Source organism: Neophocaena asiaeorientalis, unplaced genomic scaffold, assembly GCF_003031525.2.
Source record: "Neophocaena asiaeorientalis asiaeorientalis breed wild unplaced genomic scaffold, Neophocaena_asiaeorientalis_V1.1 scaffold303, whole genome shotgun sequence".
Lineage (NCBI taxonomy): Eukaryota > Metazoa > Chordata > Mammalia > Artiodactyla > Phocoenidae > Neophocaena > Neophocaena asiaeorientalis.
In genome coordinates this window covers 721,518-727,955 of record NW_020174420.1, presented here as the reverse complement: position 1 = coordinate 727,955, position 6,438 = coordinate 721,518, and the positions used below count along the sequence as shown (strand labels likewise).

The following is a 6,438-nucleotide window of genomic DNA, read 5'->3' as shown; positions in this document are numbered from 1 at the left end:
GGGGGGGGGGGGGGGGCGCGGGCAGCGCAGAGGAAGGAGACAAGTACTCCTCTAGCCGCACCCCCATCAACCCCACGCAAACCACACACACGCGCCCACCCTCCCCTCCTGCCCCCAAACACAACCACCGCACAAACTGTAAATGTGAGAATTTCCCCTGCAGTCAGCTCAAGGAGGAAAAGGTAACATTTTCCTGGCCTCAGCCCTGCATGGCTAATGGGAGGGCTGGTTTGCAGAAATAACAGTGCTGGCCCTTCAGTGGCCCAGCCAGGCGTTCACAATAGCACTTTCATTCCGAAATTCCCGGTGGGCAGAGGGAGGGAGGGAAGGAGGCCGGTGAGGGGCAGAAAAGCCAGCACTGTCTGGGGCTGCCCCTGCTGCTAAGGGACGGCTGAAATGTAGAAGGATGAGGGGAGGTGGCCAGGGGCAGCCCAGGCCTGGCCAGGTCACTCACACCTTGCTCAGCTGTGAGGGCCCCGGGAATTTCCAGGGCCACCTCCCGCCAGGGTGCTCTCTGCCTCAGCCCCACCCCCCTGGACCCTAGTGTCCTTAGGATGCCAGGTTCCACTCTTGGTCTAGGAGTTTTACGGGTAGGAGTGGGGCCCTGCCCCAGAGCCCATCACTGGCCTGCTAGGGGCCCTTATGAAACAGCAAAGAGCCCACAGAAGGAGCGGTAAGTGGTCCGTGGGAGCCAAGCAGGCTCACAAGGGATGCAGGATGATAATGGCTGCCAGGTGTCGGTGGGGAGGCTGGAGGTAGGGCAGGCAGGGGCAGGGGGGCCATGTCTGGCCAAAGCCAGCCAACCTAGGTCAGAGTCAAGGGCACTGCCCTGGAGGGAACGTAGCAGGGGCTGGTCAGGGCCCCCAGCACACAGGACACCTGGACCCAAAGGTGGGCATGTGGAGGGGGAATCAAGCAGAGGCCCATGCCGACCAGGACCAGCCGAAGTCAAAGCCAGCTAGGCTCCGAAGATGCAGTGGGTGGTGGGAAAAGGCAGGCTGGGCACCCAGAAACCCGAGTTTTATTCCCGGATCATCCACCAACTTACTGTGGGATCATGGCCAAGTCACCTTGCGGCCTCATGGTTTCCTCATCTGTAAATTGGTAAGGTTGAACCAGGTGATCTCTGTGGTCCCTTTCAATGCACAGATCTCACGAACACCAGTATCTGTGTGTCCCTAAGTAGACGCTATCCCCTCAAAGAAGCCCAGAATCTGGCACGGCAACAGTCACCTGGTGAAAGTGCCTGCCAGGCCCCCACTCACACACCTCGTATGCGCTACGGTGGCTCAGGAAGGGCCATCCCAAGGTTACCAAAGGCGGAGCTCTGAGGGACCCCACTGCACCCCGGGGAGTGGCCAGACAGGACCCAGGGACAAGCCTTGCCCTGTCTGTCCCAAAGGTTACATTCCCTGCGCCCTCTAGCGATGGCCGGCTGAATCGCTCCTTCTCCAGCCTTGGGGGCCACGGAGAGCAGGAAGGACCCAAGGGGACCTGGGACCGGGCAGAGCGATTCCAAGGGCAGGGGTTCCACACCTGACCTCTAGGTGGGAAGGGGCCCTGAGCAAGGTCAGGAGCTGAAATGACTGCAGGAAAGCCTGCACCTGCAGGCCCCCCAGGGTGGGGCTTCTGAAAGAATTTCAGCCACGACCAGGGCTCTTACCTTGACCCAGAAAGGAGTCTAACTGGATGCTCTGGGGTCCCTTTCCTCCTGGCTGTCCCATGATTCTCCTCAGAGGCCCCCAGAGGTGGAGAAACTACCCAGATGAGAAGCCGAGCAAAGGCAGATTGCGGGCACTCCAGGCTCAAGGGGCTTTGCTCGGTGGTCACCAAGTCCATGCCCCTGCCTCCCACTCAGCTGTTCCACAGGCATCAGAGCCTCCCAGGCGCCGGGAAACTCCAGGGCCTCATCCCTGGGACCGTGCCCAGGGTTAACAACGTGGGCACTTCCCAAAGCCAGGGCAGTCCAGAAACCACCGCCCACCACAAAGGCCAGGAGGAGGCGGAGGTGCTGCCCAGGGCACAGGAAGGCCTGGGCACGTGGGGGCGATCAGGGTCAGTACTTGGGCACAGGTGAAGGCACCGGCGGAGCAGCTCATCGTGAAGAGGGGAAGGGTTCCCAGAGGCCCCAGAGCCCACGGCCTGACCGCAGTTGCAGCAGGAGCCAGGGCTGCTTTGTTTCCCTCTGGGGCTTCCCTTGGAATTCCCACAAGTGAGCCAAGAATGCTGGACAAAGGTCACCAGGAACCAGCCTGGCTCGGGCAGAGCCCTGCACAGGGAGAAGCAGGTATGGACATCCCATCAGGGTTGGCACTGGGGAGAGCAGGGCAGAAGTGCACGGGAGACCTGGGAACTCCAGGCACATACCCCGACCAGGACGGGCTCTGGCCTTGAAGGATGTGCTTGGAAACCCTCCCCCAACCTCTATGGGTTTTCCCAACAATGCAGTTGGCTCAAGAGCCCACATCCTGGGTTCTCGCTCTCCCTGTGTAATAAAAGCTGAATCCATAACCAGGGTCGGGGGAACCACCAGGGGGCTTGTCAAGGCTCAAACTCCGTATAATTGTTCCTACAAATGTCTCCCCCACACCCCCAGGCCTCCCTCCCCACTCCTGCCTCTTAGCCAGCGCCCTGGGAGGGGAGTCGCTCACTGGACCCCCATGACCCTGCACGCTAACCCGCTCAGCCCGATAACCTCCCCTTCTCAACTGGCAGCTGTGGATGGATGGAGAGAAGGATGGGCAGCCTCAGAAGCAGGAAGAGCCAGAGAGGGGACCCACTCCCTGGTCCAGTGACTCAGACTGGGAGGAATGGAGGCAGCTGCCCGGGAGGGTGGGGGCCTAGGCAGGCCACCCCGCCAAGCCACCAGGGCCGCGGCCTGAGGAGTGGAAAGAATAACAGAGGGCGGGCAGCCGCAGAGGCAGCTGTCCGAACAGCGCAGGGGTGAGGCCAAGGTGCGTACTTTATGCTCAAGTAGGGGGAGGACAAGAAAGGACGTCATCCCTCAGCTGCCTGGCATTTCCACTGGACCTCCACTCCACCCTGGCTGCCTCCAGAGCCAGTCCCCACTCGGCCCCTCTGACTGGGAGAGGCTGGCCAGATCCCCCAGCCTGGGTATGCCCCTTCTGGGTCCCTAGCATCTGTGGGCAGAGTATCTGTCCCCAGCTCGAGTCCGGCTCTGACTGTCCCCCCAACTCTTCTACACACAACAAAAGCACATTGTGGACGAGGGGAGAGAGCAGCACTTGCCACATACCTGCCGGGCTCTGAGTTCTGTCCAGACCCTCCTATCCCTCCTCCAAGCATAGAAAAACCCCCTGAGAAAGCTGAGGCCCGAAGAAGGAAGGGCTTTCCCAAGGTCACAGTCTGGGGCACAACTGGCCACACTCACCAGGGTCCCTGAACACCCTGCCTCCCACCAACCCAAACCCCACTGAGCCACCCTCCACCAGTCCTGGGGGCTCTTGATGTATCTAAGAGCTAGAAGGGGACGCTCCTCTAGGGCCCAAATTTATTCTGAGGGTAAGGCCAGCTGTTTCGGCTACTCTGTCAGCCCCTGGAGGCACACCCGCCCTGCCCTTCAGCCCCAGGAACCTGGAACAGATACAACTGGCTTAGAGGGATCAGGGCCAGAGCAGACCCCAGCCAAGCCTCCCCACTTCCAGCCAAGGCCACAACTGTCTCCCAAGGCTGGGAGAGCGAGCATCACAGCATCACAGCCTTGGACCCCACCCTGCCCTGGGAAAAGGACGCGGAGGGGGGTGAAAGGGAGGGCCCACACCACTCACCCCTGCCTGACACAAGGGCACGCAGAGGGAGGAGCCCACTCCCAGGCGCCCTGGTGGCTGGCCGTGGGCACCCTCCCCCGCTGACCTTCAGAGACATCCGCTCCTGCCACCTGCCCCCTCAGCAGCCCCTGATGCTACAGTAATTTTTGGTGAAGGACCTCCGCTGACAGCACAAAGGCTCCGTGCCTCTGCCAGGGGGTGGGGACAGAGCTCCCAGTGGCAGGGCTGCCTGGCCATGCCACTGCCTTCCCATCCCACACAGGTGGAAACTTCTGCCCTGAGCTGAGCCTGGCAGACATGACTTTGAAGCCAGAGGCTGTGCAGTGGTTCAAAGGCCACCTGGAGCCAGTCTGAGCCAGCCTCCCCCAGGACCCCATGACCATGGGCCCTCTTGGCTCTGCCCTCTTGCTGAGGCACCTCCTGGCCTCTCCATCCCGACATAAACCCAAGCCTACAGAGGATTTCTGAGGCGAGTGCGGTAACCCTGAGCCTGAGCTCCTCCCCGAGCCAGGACGGGGCCCAAAGGCCAAGTCAGTGAGGATCAGTGGGTGGGCAGGCCAGGCTTCTTAATTCCTATCCCCACCTCAGCCACGGGCACAGAAGTCCCTGACGCCAGGGGTCAGGGTAGGAGGGGCAAGAAGACCACTCCTAGGGTCTCTCCAGTCCAGAGTTCCAAAGCTAAGTTCATCCTTGGGATGCACTCCAAGTTCTCTGACAGAATCTCAAGGCCACTGCCTGAAATGCCCCGAAGATGCTGGCCCTTTGGTGCAAAGAGGCCCAGCCCTATCTCCAGAGGAAAAGAGGAAATGCCTGATCCTGGTGTGTGGGGTTGGGCACTGGATGCTTCCAGAACTACCCATGACAACCACCCCCCTTCTCTGGTAACCCTCCCGCCCCATCTTCCCTATCAGACTCCATCCACCCTTCCAGGGCAATTCCCAGCTTCTTTGCATACAAAGAGAGATGCAGTCCCTCCCCCATGAACCAGAGACCTCCTGGCCCCAGGTAGGGAAGGGGTAACAAAGGATGAGGGACAGAATCTGAGGTCGCAGCTATAGGGACACAGGCCTGGCTTCCAGAGAGGATTCTGTTAGATTGGGCGAGGTATTCTGGACGTTCTCCCTGGCAACCCTACCCCTCCCTCTTGGCCCTAGACCACCAGGGCAGACTGGACAAACACCTGGAGTGCAGTGGTGGCTGTGAGGAACCCCTTTCCCAGCACACCTGGTCAGACCTCCAGAGAAGGGGTGGGGTAGCAGCCCCAGTGGAAATAGTGACGGTCCTAGCTCCCCGCCAGCGGGGCCTCAGCACACCTGGCCCCCACTTCCTGCGAGTACATCCTAACCAGGCTGGGCCTGGCCCAGCAGCCCGCTCTCCAGCCAGGTCCCTGCTTGCAGCGTGGGCTGGCTAAGGCAGTGTGAGTGGCACAGGGCAGTCCCCACCCTGGCCAAGTTGGGTCCACTGGGCATTGGGTCCAGCAGACTGGCCATTCTCTCCAGGACCAACCTGTGTGCCTCTGAGTACTCTCTTCTCATCTCTCCAGCTAGATTCTACTTCTTAAGGGCAAGGACCAAGTTTCTAGCTTCTATGCTTGTATCTAATCTAAGGCCTGCTACTTAGTAAACTTAAGTTTATGGAACATCGATTAGAGATTTGGCGGGGGAAGGATATTTTCATCTGCCCATTTAACATAGGACCCACACACATGCCACATAGCAAGCACACAACTAGCACACAGAAACCCTGCTTTGGGTTCCCAAGCCTCTATCAGGCTGAGCTGGTTTCTGGCTGCTCCCTTATCCGCAAGGTGCTAGAGGGCAAGGGTGCCTGAAAGAGAGAGACTATCTATGCCTCATCTGTGGTCCTCCTTTCTGGCCCCACCCAGGTCCCACCCCCTCACCCTGTCCCTCACTCCAGCTTCCTCCCCTGTGTATTCCTCCAGCAGCATTCATCTGTGCCCCCCTACTTCCTCCCAAATGGATAATGTAAGCCAAAACCTTGGAGCTTTCCAGGAGGGCCCTCCCCACCTGGAGGCCCAAAGCCAAGTCAGGCAGAGGGTGCAGGGAACTGCAGGGCAACAGCCTCTCCCCAAAGCCCTCTGCACCCCCAGGGTCTCACACTCAGGTCCTGACCAAGCCTTCTTCCCCCCAGCACTCCCTCCCCACCTCCACCCTGACCCTCAGCTTCTGGCAGCCCCAGGTGGGCAGGGCTGAGGAGGGCTCTACTTGGTGGCTTAGAAACAACTCTTCCCATGGATGCGTGTTGCAGGCCCTGCCCTGCCTTTTCTTCCTTTCCCGACCTGGTTCAAGTCCCTCAATCTCTCCAAGCCTCAGGCTCCTCTTCTGTGAGAAAGGGACAGTAGTTGCGTTCTTGTCAAAGTCTTTATAAAGATAAAATGAGAAAGCAGCCACATTCTTTGGAGCTGGGTTTCTGAGGCTCAGGCTCTCTCCTAACTCTTTGAAATACGCTTTTGGTGGAGTCACAAAGACTAAGAAAAAAAGGAGTGTTCGGCATATTTGAAGAGCCCCCATTCTTGAGCCTACGGGCCCCCTCCCAGCCACTCCCAAGAACCCTCCCATCTGACCCCGGGCTCTGTTAGCTGCTTCCTGCTCTAGTGAAGCAGATGGGAAGACCACTTCAAGAGCCCCTT

At 59.6% G+C, this 6,438-nt stretch overlaps 1 protein-coding gene across 1 annotated transcript in view; it reads right to left on the bottom strand.

Moving 5' to 3' along the window:
* Window positions 1–6,438, bottom strand: part of CYP26B1 (cytochrome P450 family 26 subfamily B member 1) — a 16,749-nt gene that overhangs the window by 5,235 nt on the left and 5,076 nt on the right. The window lies entirely within an intron of this gene.